Source organism: Heterodontus francisci, chromosome 34 (genome assembly GCF_036365525.1).
Source record: "Heterodontus francisci isolate sHetFra1 chromosome 34, sHetFra1.hap1, whole genome shotgun sequence".
NCBI classification, from domain to species: Eukaryota; Metazoa; Chordata; class Chondrichthyes; order Heterodontiformes; family Heterodontidae; genus Heterodontus; species Heterodontus francisci.
Window position 1 is genome coordinate 4,384,777 of NC_090404.1, and position 16,999 is coordinate 4,401,775.

A 16,999-nucleotide genomic window follows, 5' to 3' on the forward strand; every position below is an offset into this window, starting at 1 on the left:
CTATATTCTGATGAGCCACTGGATGGCGCAGCAGCACCATCACCGAAAGACTTTTGGTTCAAACACAAACCAGACAGGACTGGTGGAAAACAGCTGTCAGGAAAAGGGAAAATGTGCAATCGGTAAAATGGAGCGTGTGAATGGGCCTTGGAGCAGGGAATTGAGCAAAGTCAAGTTAGTCCATTTGTTACTCAAGATTTATTCACAATTTCAAAAAAAACATTTTACAGAAACATTTTTAAAGGGTCCAAAGTGAATTTAGCACCTGTGAGTCACATTGAGGACAAAACACATGCGATCTGAGCTGTAGACTACTTCTAAAATTGTTACAGATCAGAGAGAAAACAGGGGCTCAACATAAAGAGAAGGAAACAGTTGCAAATAAGGGATAGTTATTTATTTACAGATGAAATTCAAACTATTGTGAAACTCGAAGGTGCATAGACATTATCGGTAAGATTATCTGACACAATTCAAAGAGAAAAACGGAAACAATGTTTATGATCTTCTCAGCTACAGATTCTGAACCATAAACTGACGGCAATTTACTTTTACAGTTTGTTTGATAATGCAGAGATGTTAAAAAATAAGGAAAATCCAGGGCGGCCGAAATTCGATCGATCACTTAACCTGTAAAAGAGGGATAAAAGAATGAAGCAGAGATTTCGTGGTCTTGGACATTCATCTCAGAACTATGAAATTTTAGAGATTTGTTAAACAGCTTCATTTAATTTGAAATGTGAGTGGATTGAATATTCTCACCTTCACCAGAGTGACGGCAGCGCTGTAGAAAATGCTCAGGAAGAACAGGATGATGAATGTGGAAGCGGTTGTCCAGATGTTGCCGCTCTCTTCCTCATTGTCTTCAATCCAGATGTGGCCTGAGTAATCTTCGGGTTTTTAGAGGAGAAATATATTTAGATCGTTCATTAATCCAGGATATAAGATTGTCAATTTGCACTCGCAGAGTTCTTCCTTAAGCCATTATTTTGCTCTCTAATTTAATTTTCAGTTTGTATCCATTGTGAAGTTAATCACTCTCAGCAATCTACCTCTGTTACTAACCCCACAGCCATTCTTCCCATATGATCCTCGTCCAGGCCCTGTTGGAAAATATGATATTTCTTTCTTCAGGGTCAGGCGCTATTCTCGTCTGGATCAATCTTGTTCTATCATTCGGGATATAGATGGAATTTTACTGATCAATATCGATAGTTTTGAGATTTTCATTGGTGCTGGGTAAGAGATTGGATGCAAGTTCTAATCTTGTTTATTTGTGATGGAAGTTGTTGGTCAATCATTAACTGACCTCACTTTCTAAGTGAAAACTTTGCTTCACTGTGTTTGTAGGTCCAACATGTATGAGGGAATATGTTGGAAAAGGTGCCCATTCAAACAGTGCATTTGAATGCAACTTTCACATATAGCCTGGTGCTTTTGTTTGTACGCTTTAATACATGTGTATGTGTGCATAAGTATCTGTTACTTTGCATCACTCAGTGCGTGTCCATGGCTTGTGTGTGTGAGATTTAATGTATGTTTTAATGCATTTCTTTGTGCACCCGCCTGTGAATGTCTCAATGTGCGTATTTATATCTTGATGCCTGTGTGTTGTGTCCCTGTATGTTAGTATGTGCTTATGTGCCAATGTGTATCAATGTGTGTTTTCAAGTGGCCGCGTGTGTGTGTATGTGCATGTGCGTGTGTATAAAATATATCATCCTTAATGTTTTGTCTTCATTCATCCATGTGTGTGCATGAGCATGATAATGTTTGTTTTTGTGTGTGGTTTGGTCCCCATGCGTGCTTCATGTTGTGAGCTTTTGTGTTGACAGATGTCTTTATGTTTTCCTGTGTGTCAATGTGTGTTTATGTTTCCATGTGTGCGTATGAGTTTGTTAATGTTTGTTTTTGTGTGCTTCTGTCCCCATAAGTGTGATAATGCGTCTGCTTTTGTGTTGATGTCTACGTTTATGCATTAATATGTGTGATTATGTGCACATGTGTGCTAATGTGTGTGTTATGTGCATGTTTTTGCATCCATGTATGTGTCATAATGTTAATGTTGGTGTCTATTTGTGTGTGAGTGATCGTGTTAATGTGTCTGTCTAAATGTTTGTGTGCAGATGTGTTAGTCTGTTAATGTGAGAGTATGTTTCCATCTAGCTGTGTTTATGTCTATGATAATGAAAGCTTTTCCGTCTCTGTTTCTGTGTTTGTGAGACTGTACTAATGTGTACATTTATGTTTATTTTTGCGTGGGTGACTGTGAAGTGTTTATATCTGCGTTTGAGTCTGTTTGTGTGTGTAGGTGTAATTGTGTGGTTGTGCATTTGAGTGTGTTTATGTGTGTTGTTTTGTCTGTGTGCCTGCGCATCTTTATTCTTGTTCAAAGTTTTACAGAGAATAAATAACCGGGTCTGACGCTGATGGTGTGCATTATGGAGAATATTCTTCACTGTTCTGTGTATAAATGTATTCTGTGCGAGATGTCATCTGACATCATCTGAATGACTGTAACAATGCAACTGATGGATAAAAACAGAAGTTCTGGAAATACTCAGCAGGTCAGACAGCAGCTGTGGACAGAGAAGCAGAATTAACGTTTCAGGTCGGTGCCCTTTTCACACACCTGAAATGTTAACTCTGCTTCTCTCTCCACAGATGGTGCCTGACCAGCTGAGTATTTAAGCATTTTCCGTTTTTATTTCAGATTTCCCCCATGTGCAATATTTTGCTTTTATTTCCATGAAACTGATGGGCCTCAGAATCATCAGGAACAGGAGATGATTAAATCTTCAGCTAGATTTAGATGATTAGATTATTAGAATTTAACAGGGAAACCGTGAACGATATTACGTTACATAAATAATTATTTTACAATATGATTCCCATGTGGAAAGTTTAAAATCTTCGCACACTGCGCTCGAAGCCGACTTTGTACTGATGGCATTTGAGTCCGTTTAATAGAGAGCGGGGGAGTGGGAGTATAAGGTTTACAAATTTCCTTGCCCCTTTTTCTGTTGGAGGAAATGTGGCGAGGAGCTACAGTCGGTTCACAATTCTCTTTACCGTCTGTCTGTTGCAGAAGTACCGTTGCAGTGGATTCACAAGTACCCTTTCCTCTTCACTGTTTGGGAAGTGGGGTACAGTGTTTTAGTAAATTCCTCTTCCCCCTCTTTCTGATGGGGGATTTTGGGAAGATTTCGTATTCGTGTGTGGCCATCACTTCAGTTCCCAGTGCGCATGATGCTGCAACTAAAAACTGACCCTATTCTGAAGGGATGGCCAACACGAGAAGCAGGTACACCGAGATCTAAATGCACTGCGTATTTTTGTTGGTAAGGAGAAATGTCCAGGTTCTCCATCTCCTCCTCCCCGGCCCCCCACCCCTGTCCCCCTCTAATGCTCCCCACCGCCTCCCCCTCCTCCAACAGGAGGAAAGTTGCTGAAATACTTCCACAGAATCCAATAATGAATCAGGTTTACTCTGTGAATTATTATGTGCTGGAAACACTGGTTGTACAAGACTTGGGCCCGAGACCTGCAAATATCATGCTTTGATGAAAAGACCTACACTTAGCAAATGTGGGAAGCACAATTAATTGAGCTGTTGTGTATTTAAATCGCGATTGGAAGAAAAGGTCTTTGTTGTGTTTTTTTATTTAAGAATTGAAATGCAATCGAGAAATTCTCATTGACATGAATTAACGGTGTCCAACAGTGCAAGGGAAATGTTCACAAAACTCGGTTTACCGCTGGATTTATTAACTGTTCTGTTGATGATCTTCAAGGGGATCGCTTCATGTCCCACCACACAGGAGTAAGAAGCGCCGCTGGCCCACTCCTCCGCTGCAATGGATAACAGGCTGTAGATGAAGAAGGAGCTATTGTCGTTCTCCGCCATCACCTCGGTGTTCTTGTAGTTGCCGGGATTCACCGACTTGTCATTGACAGTCCACTTGACGAAGATCTCTCGGGGGGAGAAACCTCTCACTAAGCAGGTGAGGGAGAGGAACCTCTCAGCGGAGATTTCTTCTGCTGGGGGCAGGAGAACAGACACAGATGGTTCCCGCAGATCTTTCCATGCTGAAAAATTAAAATAAATGTCAATAAACGAGACAATTTCAGAGACAATGACACCGGTGGTTAAATGTGAGAGAAATTGAGAAGGTTTTCCTTTTCCTCTCTGGGGCCTGTGCTGTTTTCCAGCTGGCGCAGAGGCGCTGCAATCCTGCTCGCCGAGAACATAAAGGATTAGACTGGAAAATTACATAGAACTTGCAGCACAGGAGCAGGCCATTAGGAGGAGCTAGCCTATGCTGGTGTTCATGCTGCACACGGACCTCCTCCCACCTTACTTCAGCTCTTTCTATTCCTTTCTCCATAATCTACGTATCCAGCGTCGCCTGAAATGCATCACCTCTGGTCCCAGGGAGGTTCATTAGTGAATTACAATTAAATTATCAGCGTAATCCATTCAACCACTTAATTGGGCCTTGCACAAACACCGGCAATAAGCACAACCTCTGACTTATTGCTTCAATCACATTGCTCACCTTCCTTGTGGATGGAATCTCTGAGAGGAGTCGGCAGATCCTGATGGCTCACCACACAGTAGAACACAGCCTCACTCAGCCAGGCTTGTGTCGAGATGTCTACGGTGCTGATCACGCTGTCGGGATCCTCTCCGGGTTGGACGGCAATCTCTGATTTCAAAGGCTTCTGTTCTTGTGTCCAGGACACGTTGACACCATAAGGAGCATTAGACACGACGCAGGTTAAGGTGACCGTGGCCTCCAGTAAGACCTGTTCTATTGATGGTGGCAGTAGTTTAATTACTGGATGATTGCACTCGGAAGAATCTGTAGAACAGAAATGAGAGTCGAAGAAATCTCCATCTTCAGGATCAGGACGCGAGTATTTAACTATCACTTTCTTCAGGAGGGGAAAAACACCTTTCACTTCAACACTGTCGTTCATGGGAAGGGCAACGATTTGTAAAATCTGGGACATCCAAGCGGATTACACCTCTGCTGAATATAATGGCTCTGTCACCCCAGGACATGAGCTACACATGTAATTCATACTGGCTCAAAACGAATGAAATTACGAATTTTAGGACCAACTGGAAACAAAGTTATTGTTCTGGTGCCTTGTCAGTATATTTGGGGAGATGAAAATGTTCAGCAACCAGTCAGAGGAGGGGCGAAAGGTTGGTAAAATGCAGTCCCAAGGTTTTTGTTTTTGTGTGGTGAGGAATAATTCGCAATACCGGATGAGATAGTTTTCTAATATCTGCCACGAGTGAGTATTTATGTGTCGGCCTGGAGTTAGAAGGCGATCTGACCACAGGACTGTAATAAGAACATAAGAATAAGAGGAGGCCATTCAGCCCCTCGAGCACGTTCCGCCATTCAATTACACGATGGCTGAATTGTATCTTAATTCTGTTTACCCATATATAACCCTTAATACCCTTACCTGTCATAAATCTATCACTCGCAACATTAAAGTTTTCAATGGATGTCAAGCTTCTAAAGCGAGTTGGGGGAGAGAATTCCAGATTACCGCTATCTACTGTGTGAATATTCCCTTCCTGATATCATTCCTGAATGACCATGGTCTAATCTGAAGGTTATGCCCCCTTGTTCTGAAGTTCCTCACCAGAGGAAATATTTTTCTCCATTGACTCCATCAATTCCAGTAAACATCTTAACCACCTCAATTAGATCACCCTTTAATCTTCTATACTCAAAGCAATACCAGTTTGGCCTGTGAAACCTGTCCTCATAACTTAACCCGATCAGCCCCGTTATCATTATGGTCAATTCTTGTTGCACCACTCCCAAGACCAATACATTCTTCCTGTGCTCTGCAGTCCAGAATTGAACACAGTTTTCTAAATAGGGTAGATGCTCTTTCTGGCACCTGATTCCGAGGCCGTTACCAAGAAAGGGTTCCAGATGCCGATTGCTGCTCCGTGTATGATTAGCCCATTCAGGATAAAGCTGATTTACAGGCCACCTCACTCACTACATGACATCACAGTAGAGCTAATCATTCTTTCATGATGTGATGACATGTTGAACCGTGAGCAATCCTAATTTCTAATTTCTAAATCCTAAACTCACAGCGAAATAACACATAAGAACTGCACGATGGCGATTTAGAAATTGTTCTTTGTACTAATTCCAATAAATTCCTGTCTTTCAGTAACATGGAGTACAGAAAGATGTGGAGCTTCCTGGGACTGTGCATCTTACCTGGAGATCCGGTGATGTTTTGGCTTTGGGTGGCCGCTTGATGGGAGACCTGGCAGGTATAGACCGTGTTGGTGAACCATTCCCGAGCGGGAACTGTCAGCCGACTGGTTGCTGAGAAGTTCCCGTTCGTTTCACAGGCGGGAGAGGTGACGAAGCCCGATTCCATGGGATGTCCATCCTTCAACCAACTCACGGTTATTGCTTCTGGATGGAAATCGATGATTGAACACACGACAGTTGCAAATCTGCTGCTTGTGATTTCTTCACTGGAAGTCTGGGTGAGGATAACAGTTGGATGGACGATGTCACCTTTACAATCTTTAAGAAAAAACACGTTAGACATTTCTAGAAGAAATTAATAACTAATACAAACTGTTCTTATATTTTAACAGGTTATTTGCATCAAGCAGGCACTAACTGATGTTTCCAGGGGTCTGAACTGTGCACAACACTCTAAATGTGGAATAGCCAAAGTTCTACACAAGATCCTTCTAGCTTTTCTGTTTTTCCACAGTTTCCACAACACTAACCTGGAATTTCCTTGATCCAGAGCGACTCTCCGCGTCGAACCTCGCAGTAGATTTTGCTGCTTCCCACCTCTGAATCGGTGATGGTTAATTGGCTGCTCAGGGTGTAGGTTCCCTTCTTGTTCAGCACTGACGGGTAAGTCTTCAAACCAGTGGTGATCGGTTCTTTACCTTTCTTCCAGGAAACGCTGGTGATTTGGGGCATGTAGTCCATCGCCAAACAGCCGTAGGCCATGGAGCCGTCGGTGTTGGGTTGTTCACAGGAGCACAGGCCGTAAAGGGTTGGGGGAGACGGTGTCGCTAGGAAAGAATGGCAAATTGAACAAGTTAGACTGTGATTCCTGCTTATTAAATAACCAGACAACTCGCAATTCGACTCCAGCTGGAAACTGATTCCAATATTTTCTGATTAAAACCTTCATCCGCATTTGAGCTGCGATCAGTTACATCATTTGGTGATCATCACCTGTCGGTCTCCTGGTCAGGAACACACCTCTCTTTCAGGACCTGTCACATTACTAAAGTAAGAGCCTTTTGAAGTTATCTCAATAAGGTATTTTTCATTGGATTAAACTGAAAGAGGAGTTTCCCACTTTGTTCGGCCAATATTTATTTCTAAATCAACAACACTTGGTCAAAAAACACGCGGCATTTAGTTTTTGGAAATTTCTTCTCTGCAAATTGACTGCTGGGTTTCCCCGCACCTCCACCTCCTCCCAGCGCCCCTCCCCACCACCAGCAGACCACCCCGCACCACCCCCCCACCAACCCCCACTCCCCCTCCAAATAAATAGCAACTAGCCTGAAAAAGTGCCATTGGAATGCGTGCTTATAAAATGAACTTAATACTGTAAACTTGAATACCAGGCAAATTCATTCCATTATTTTCCCATAAAAACCTACAAAACATCCGATCATGCTTATGACCCAGGGTGATAAATTCATAGACATGATAGCTGAGAAGAAGGCCATTCGGTCCATCAGGCCTGTGAAAGATCACTCCAGCGATCCCGCTGACCTTCCAATTCCTAATCTTCTTTTCAAAATTTCATTTTATCCAGCTCTTTTAGATTCTATTTACAGCCCTCTTTCTGACAGGACATTCCAGATCCGAGCAACCCCCTGTGTAGAAGAGTAGATTCATACCCTCTTCCTTCATTCTTTTGACGCTGATTTTAAATCAGTGCCCTCGACAGACCAACTCACTGATCTGGGCAAATTGGTTTCTGAATTTCTGTGTAAAACATTCATTATTCAAAACACCTCTAGCAGACTTCATTTTAATCTTCTATGTTCCCATAATAATGAAGAACTTTTACAATAAATAGTTGAAGTCTACTTTAAAATATGGACTGAATCATTTAGTACACAGATGTCAGAGGGGAATTTTTACACAGCCTAGTTTCTGGAATTAAAGTTTTTAATGACTCGGCAATGACTCTAAGCTATCACTTTCCTTTTAAGTACTTGAAGATTGTGACTTCTGTTCTATATTATTCGACTGAATGGATTCTCTGGAGTTTGCTTCTCCCTCCAACTCAAATAATAAACCGAATTAAATCCGATCCCTAAAAATCGGTCATTTGGACTGATGCGCTTTAAAGTTAATTTTCCAAAGTATCTTCCCACCCCTCACCAGTGAGAACTGGTGTTGCTGACTGTGTCGTGACAGACACTTCTTCTTGCTGCTTGCACCGACCATAATGTGAACACCAGGACAGGTTTCTTCTACAAATATCTGATATTGTCATTACTTACACATTATAAATCGAGTGAATATCAGTCGGTTCCATGGAAGGAAGGACAAAAGTTCCTGAAGTGTTATTGCTGATTTGGTCAACTCTCACTTCTGATTTGTGTGGACAATTCAAACACCTGAGGCCTATCGGTAAGATATTGGAAGCTCGCTCACCAATATGATGCAAAAGAGGTTGCCGGTTATGGTGGCGCAACAGTAGGACATATGGGCTTTCAAATGGCATTAGATAACATGTCACGTAAGAGAACATTCGGAAAATGGAAGCACGTGGATTAAAGGGGTCTCAGTAGCCTGTTCAGGTACAGGAAACAGAGAGTGACGGTGAACCAATGATTTTCTGACTGGAGAGAATTAAGCATTGCGATCCCCCTTGGGTCGGTCATAGGGTCATTATTATTTTTGTTAAATATAATGACGTGGTATTGGGTATGGGGCGTAGAATTTCGAAGGTCAAAGATGATACTAAACAAATTGTGAGCAGGATAGTATCAGAGTTCAGAAGGACATGGGCAGGTGAAATGATCAGAGACAGAGCAAATGCAATTTAATGCGGTTAAATGTGAAGTGCTGGACCTTTTGAGGAACAATACGGAAAATTAATGCAATCTAAATGGTCCTATATTGAAGGGGTAGAAATGCAGAGGGACCTGAGTTGCATTTTCACAATGTTTTTTTTCAAGGTGGTTAAGAAAGCGAATGGAATACTTGGTCTTGTAAAATGGAGTACGAATTACAAAAAACCAGGAAGTCATATTAAAGTATTACAAATCACTAATTAGGCTGGAGTATTTTTGCACAATTCTGGCCATCACACTTTCGAAAGGATGTCAAGGCTTTGGGGGGAGTGTGGAGGGAGTTTACCAGAATGATGCCAGGAATGAGGGAGTACAGTTGTATGGAGTTATTATACGAGCCGAATTGTTCTCGTTAGGCGCTTTCCGATTAGTTATGTTCAAAATTATGGGATGTTTTGATACAGCAGATAAGGAAAAGCTTTTTCGTCTGAAAAGGGGGTCTGTAACAAAATAATTAATTGTCAAAAAAGAGCGTGGGCGGGTGGTGGCTGCGGAAAAAGGTTTCTTTCCTGACAGAGGGTGCTTTTCACAGAAGCACAGAACGATTACACCACAAAAGGAGGCCATTCAGCCCGTCGTGTCTGTGCAGGTTCTCTGCAGGTGCAACCGGCATATCCTCGAAGGACATTAATTTGCGTAGTTATGAGGGGAAAACTGGCTTGAAAGATTAAATTGGAGAGCGCTTTGAGAGCTAACACAGGCATGACGGGCTGAATGGCCACATTCTCTGCGAGAACTTTCTGTCATTCTCCCCGACTCAGTAGTATTTGTTATCCCCAATTTAATGGGACGAAAAGCTTCATAAATTTGAACATCTCTGTGACATATATTTTGTTGCTTTTTATAATGAAAGAGGGTTTTTAAAATAAGAGGTTCTGAGCGATTTTATTCAAATGAGTCAATCAGATACTGTCAGAGACTTAAAGCATATTGTGATTGACATTGATTGCAGGCTAATGATATCACTTCAAAAATTTCACAAGAGCTTACTTCAGTGGCTGTGTGCCCTCTGCTGTGACACAATCCAATGATTGCATCTCCCCAGAGTTTACCACTGACTGTGACCTTTTGAAAATACTTGAACTAAATAATGATTTCAAACATGAGAATATCATGATGGTTATTCGGAGTGGGAGTCTCCACTATCTCCATTTAAAGCGCCAAAATAACTTCCAGTCTCCCATCAGTTCAGAACAGGCGTTGGTCTCTGGAGCGTTACAATCACTTCCTGAAACTGTTTGTTCTGAAAGTGCACTCAAAATCAGGCCAATCTCATTCAATAATTATCTATATGTTTAAATATTATTAATTCATTAAAATTTGGCCAAGAATTATTATTAAAATCAATTCATGTGCGTTGTTTCATCTGGACAATTTAATAATTCATATTCATATATCTGGGTCGAGGACTCACAGCTTATGAGTTAGATGCAGATTGAGATTCCTTGAACACTGTGGGGAAAATATTCTCAGATCAGGTACAGGACAGTTAAGCTGCAAAGTAAAGATCCCTCTACATGGCCCTATCATGAGTTGTAATCTCAGACGTCGCAAGTGTTATATTCCGTAGAAAGCCGCCTCGACACCACACTGTCACTCTGGGTCAGGTACAGCATCAGTTTAATATAAAACAAAAATTCCCTCAACGCTGTCCCATCAAATATATCCAGGACAGGTTCAATCCGGTTTAGATTAGGGGCGGCACAGTGGCGCAGTGGTTAGCACCGCAGCCTCACAGCTCCAGAGACCCGGGTTCGATTCCGGGTACTGCCTGTGTGGAGTTTGCAAGTTCTCCCTGTGTCTGCGTGGGTTTTCTCCGGGTGCTCCGGTTTCCTCTCACAAGCCAAAAGACTTGCAGGTTGATAGGTAAATTGGCCATTATAAATTGTCACTAGTGTAGGTAGGTGGTAGGGAAATATAGGGACAGGTGGGGATGTTTGGTAGGAATGTAGGATTAGTATAAATGGGTGGTTGATGTTCGGCACAGACTCGGTGGGCCGAAGGGCCTGTTTCAGTGCTGTATCTCTAATCTAATCTAAATCTAATCTAATCTAGATACTGAGTAATTCCTCCCTCTACGCTGTCCCCATCAAGTAGTCCCAGAACAGTTACAATATAGATTAAATATACAGTAAAACTTCCTCTACATTGCCGAATCAATCACTCCCAAGGGAGGCACATTACTGATTACAAACTGACCAAATCTCCTTCTACAGTCCGTCTGTTGTGTCTCTGAACTGTTATTTCTGACTGCCACAGACTGGAATTATGATCTCATTGCTGAGGCGCCTCATCAAACTTAAAGTCAAACTTTTAGGTTTCTCGGGGGTACAAGTTTCTTAATTAAATGGATCAAGTTGCACTCCTTGAAATGAAACGAACCAGTCTGTTTGCAACCTGCAGGGAGGATTCCTCGTCCTGACACAGTGAGCAGGTACACAGAAACAGAACAGACACAAACGGTGCAACAATCGGGCTCTCAGCAGATAGATCTGTTCAATTGTCAATTTCAATGAAGCTGTTTTATTCTAGTTCATCAATTATCAAATTGTGACCACTCCAAATCTGTATACTCTTTTGAAATTAAACTGATATTCATTTCAAAAACTCCCTTCGACCTCCAACTGTTTCTCCCTGTCTGTTTACAATCTTAAAAGCATGTAAGAAAGTTTTGCTTTAAATGAGTACATTAGAAGAATACACATTCAGGAAAATTAGATGTCCATAACCAGAACTCAGTGACAGAGTAAGAATTTAGAAAATCAGGAGATATTTATCTTGCAAACTGATTACCCACTGGTTTGATACAATTGCAGAATTCAATTTTACAAAAAAAAATAGTTGAACCACTGCTCAAAGTTAATTCATTAAAATCTGCGGTGACACTTGATTGAGCTGAGAACAGCTGAGTAAGAAATGTATTCTCTAAGTTATTGCTAGACATAATGAAAAAGTTACTCCGATTCTTGAGATTTTGCACTCATTGGAATCCTGGCAAGTATACTATTGAATTGTGGGAGGTCATTTATGTTTAGTAAATTAGTACAATTATATTCTAAGCTAATATTCATGTTATCTGATTTTATACTGTATTTACCATTTATAAATAAATAAAAATAAATAAATTAGTTAATATTACTTCAAGACCAGTTTCTGCCCGGCACCCTGTGAATTAATGGAGTTTTAATTAAGTCATTATGACACTTTATCAATATTAAATAATCAACGTCATAGTAATAGATGAAAACTTTCAGACAAATATATTACTTTTGCTGAAATCGAATCACAGTGCAATAATTTAAAATGAACAATAAGTTCGAGTCCCGCCCTGCTTTCTCTCTGCAAACTTGTAAACTGCACAGGTATCTGAATGCGTTGATATATTATAAGCTCCTACCATTCTCAGCGAGTATTTCACACAATGGATTTAGCCTGGCCGGGGTCACATGTCACTAACTGGGCTGCAACATGGCCTGTTTGTGAAAGCAGCTCTCCCATGTTTAAATATCGTTATAAATCTTAACTATATGAGATAAAATATCAAAAATATCCTGGCACTTTGCGATCAGTAACTGTGCAGCCACTATTTAATCACACGATGTTTTTAGATTTTACTCCCGTAATTCACACAGTCCCTGTAAATTAATTGCTAAATATATTGTGATTTTTATTGAAAGAAGTTCCAAAATGATCACTGCAAAACTGGACGAAAACAACTCTTTCAGATCATCTGTGACATTGAAACCTAATGAGGAAATGTAGCCGAGATTTTGCGGATCAATTTAATATTTATTAAGAATTAAGCATAACTCTCAGGTATAATCTGTTCTTTGTCTATCATTCCATCCTGCGTGCAGCACAACTATGGGAGACAGGATGTTGTTACTGAATTCAAAACTAACATTAAACTTTTGTAATTAATTGAATCTGCTTGAATTTCCAGGTGTTATTTGTTTGTCTTTAGCCTTACGCAGTCTGCAAGTTTCTTCAATTTAAATAAAATCATATGCACAATTCTTTGACTGCCATTGACCTCTTGTCCCAGGAAAATGGTTAATATTAGATTAGTGATAATTATCTCACTATCCAACAACAAATGACATTGAAGAAAGAACATGGAAGAACATGAACTCAAAGAATGCAATAACCGGACAGATATATTACACTGACAAACTGCAATTTACAACGCCTATTTAAGTTGTAAGTAAATACAAGCTGACATTCACCTTTTTTAATCAGGAATATCACAATTAATTTAAAAGCGCTCATTAACCTGAAAACAGCACTGGAATAAGTACACTCTTATTGAAATAATTTCAAGCAAAATTAAAAATAGTCTCCAGCCATAAAGTTTTCCGGTCACGACAATTGTGCGCTTGGCCCGCCAGAAATGTAAAAGATGATTCTTGAATAATGAATCGATCACAACATGAAAGCATATTTGGTTTATATGAGGACATATTGCCGCATTTTAATTGTTTGAATTGTATTAATTTTACTCTCCAATCTGCAAACCTGCTACTTATTCAGTTTGTAATTGCAGTTACATTCCACGTATTGAAGGAGCATTACAAACCATGGCTTAACAGTTCAATCTGCAATTATCATTTAATTTTTTTTAAATGCCTTGAAATATCCTTTTTTTTTATTTCTGATATCTGCCTGTTATCCGGCTTTCGAATCGTCTCTGAAGCAGTTTCAAACAAACAGAATGCATCCATTTGATCAGAAAACCTGCAGCCGCTCGATGTCACCCGGGTTAAACAAAGCAGAAACGCCAAATAGTTTTACAAATTTTACTTTGTAACACAGAGACACACTCTCCTCAGCAGATAAGCTCCAACTCACATCACTGAGGGGCTGAATCCCGCCTCAGTACGTTTCAAGGCGAAGCAGCTTAATTCCACAATCACTTTCAGCAGAATCAAATGTAACATCCCAAAAAAAACATCTCAATACAGAATCCACCGAGCCTGCCTGTCTCTGAATTACCAAATATATAAAATAAAGGCAGCAGATTTGTTAGTACAGAGAGCATGTTTAATAAATTAATATTGATTCTGTAGCATATTTCATTGATATTGCCTGATATCACTGCATTATTAAAAGTGAGGTTATATTAATGCAAATCTGGCCAAAGCTGCAAATTTGTTATTTCTGTAGTTCTTAATTACATCAAAATTTATTGCATTACATATGAGCATTCGTAAGCAGTAGATTGATAGATGGCAATTTAATTACCACAAATAAAAATAGATCAAAATATCAGAAGGCTATTTTTGACCACTGAAGCTTTCTGCATAATTTTATTTCAAACATATTTAAAGACTTATTGTTTCTATTAGATCAGAAAACCTGCAGCAACTAGATGTCACCCAGATTAAACATTGCAGAAACGTCAAACAGTTTAACAACAGTTTGGTATTTAAAGTAGCCCAAACACTCAGTCCCATCAACAAATAAACACCAAATCACATCAATCTGGAGCTGAATCCTTCAACAGCACCGTGTGTAAAGAAACCATTAAGTTCTTTAATCCCTTTGCAGCAGAATCACATAAAACATTGCAACAAATTCGCAATATAGAATCCACCAAATCCACTTTTCAGTGAACGAATGTATCATTACAAAAAACAGAAATATAAAATTAAAAACACAAATAAAACAGTTAATGAATAAATGTATGTTTCTTACCTGCAGTCACCGTCACCATGGTCCCTTGGTCCCAGGAGGCAAGATAGTCACAGTGTTACATTCCCTGGGCTGGGTCACACAATAACCGGCTCTGCACAGAATAATGAGAAATCCATTATTATTTTAAATATTCACACTCCAGAGGCAAAATAAAATCTTGATGGTTCTTTGTAAAATTATAACTGCGTTAATAATTCTTTTCACTCTTTATAAATTTCCCTGATGTTTTATATTTCACACAGTAACATATCAGCAATTATTGAAATCACTAACTGATGAATGAATAATTAATCCGTTTATCCATAATAAACCGTGCTAGGAGGGCAGTGCTGGACACAAATAGTACTTCACTGTATATATAGTTGGATTGTGAAAGCGAGCACTGACCCAGACTCATCAATTAGTGCTGAGGGAGTTTTTGTATTGACAGTAACTGCTGTGCCACCCAGTATATCACAGTGAGACAAACCGTGTCAAATACTGCGGCGGACTGTTAACTGTAAAATACAGAGATTACATTTCACAGCGCTCTCAAAAACATGATTGCGATCCCCCTAAGAGGACATCAGTGAGAAAGTTCAGTTTATACCAGTCATTATATTTATAAAGAGATCGGAATATTTCAGAATCATCTGTGCTGATTTAGCGTGACAGTCAACATTAATAAAGCAGGAGACTTCTATACAATGTTACAAATCTATATTGTATTTCCCCAATTTTTTATTTAATCCTCATTGTTTACGGACCATCGGCCGTGTTAGTGATCGCTGGTTTGAGCAAACTCCCTGTCTGGGGTTTTTGTATGAAGATCTCGCTCTGTACAGCACCGTGACCCACTGCTGTACCCACAGTGACACGAACCTGCACAAATACTGCACTCACTCTCTGTTCAGTACTGCCTCCCAATATTCACTTCAAATAAAAATTCACTTCTGATCTAATTCAGAATATATCCAAAAGTTTACACCATGCAGTAGGAATTGAACCCAGCTCCAAGTAACTCCCTCCAGATATCAGTCCCATTAAAACTAGCATCTTATCCAGATCTGCAATTGCTGACACTGTTAACATTAAAAATCAGCACAGCCAAAATTACTCATCAGTTAGTGTCTGAGATTTGTACCATTGAATTTTCACGGTGCTAGGTCTGTGAGAGACGGGCTATGGCCTGGTTCTGAACTACGCCGTTAATATTGTATTTAATAAAATTACTGACCGTCAGTTTATGATGGAAGTTGTTGAATTCCCTCTCCATGTGTTATTGTACATGTCCAGCCCTGGTTCCTCTCGTTGTGATCTCTTGCACAGTAATAAATGGCGGTGTCTTCAGTCTTCAGTTTCTTCATGTCCAAAGCGAAGATGTTTTTTGAAGTGTCTTTGGACGCAGTAAATCGATCTTTAATCTCCGGGGCGTAGTTGTTGCTGGATGAACTGTAGTAGTAAACTATCCACTCCAGCCCCTGCCCGGGAACCTGTCGGACCCAGTCCATGCCGTAGCTGCCAAGATTGAACCCGCTGGTTTTGCAGGTCAGTCTCAGGGAGCCTCCGGGTTTCCCGGTCTCTGCCTCTGGCTGAGTCAACACGACATCCGAATGGACACCTGTAAAAAAATATCAAAAACCCCGAGGATTAATCCTGGTGAAATGATTCCTGACTCTGTAACATTCCAGAGAGAGACTAACACTGAGACGGTAACAGTGAGAGACTCGGACAGTAAAAACTACTCACGGGATAAGAAAACCAGTAACAGACTGAGAGAAATCGCCGACCTCATCTTTCTGGCAATTTGGGGGCAATGGTTCTGGTAAGAACTCACTGAGCAAACCGACTCCCACACTGTTGTATTGCGGTCCCAGTGACCGGCATTTAAATACCCGGCAGAAGGGGGCGAGGTTACAGGCGCCGCCTATTGCTTCCCTGATAGAGGTGGTTACTGGATCCACGTCCCATCTTCCACATCATCAACAGAATGGACTCATATCATTACACTGAGTTATTATTAAATGTGAACTTTTTATCTGTATCCAGGGATAGTTAGTTGGCTGTGTGGTTTCAATTCAATGTGTTACTTGGTACTAAATGGAACTGTTGCAGTGAAGAATGCGTCAGAAATAAACAAGTGCATTGTGGACTGTGAATTAAATCCCTTTATTTCCTCAACTCATCACAGGGGATGTG

General features: G+C 40.4%; 1 pseudogene across 1 annotated transcript; it reads right to left on the reverse strand.

Annotated features, from left to right (window-relative positions):
• Window positions 1-3,645: 3,645 nt before the first annotated feature.
• LOC137348932 (Ig heavy chain C region-like) lies at window positions 3,646-16,676 on the reverse strand (annotated as a pseudogene). Its single transcript, XR_010969141.1, has 7 exons — window positions 16,550-16,676; window positions 16,089-16,421; window positions 14,822-14,890; window positions 6,797-7,093; window positions 6,267-6,584; window positions 4,560-4,865; window positions 3,646-4,089 (listed from the first exon to the last, which is right to left on the reverse strand). The product of XR_010969141.1 is annotated as an Ig heavy chain C region-like (transcript).
• Between the last annotated feature and the right edge of the window lie 323 nt (window positions 16,677-16,999).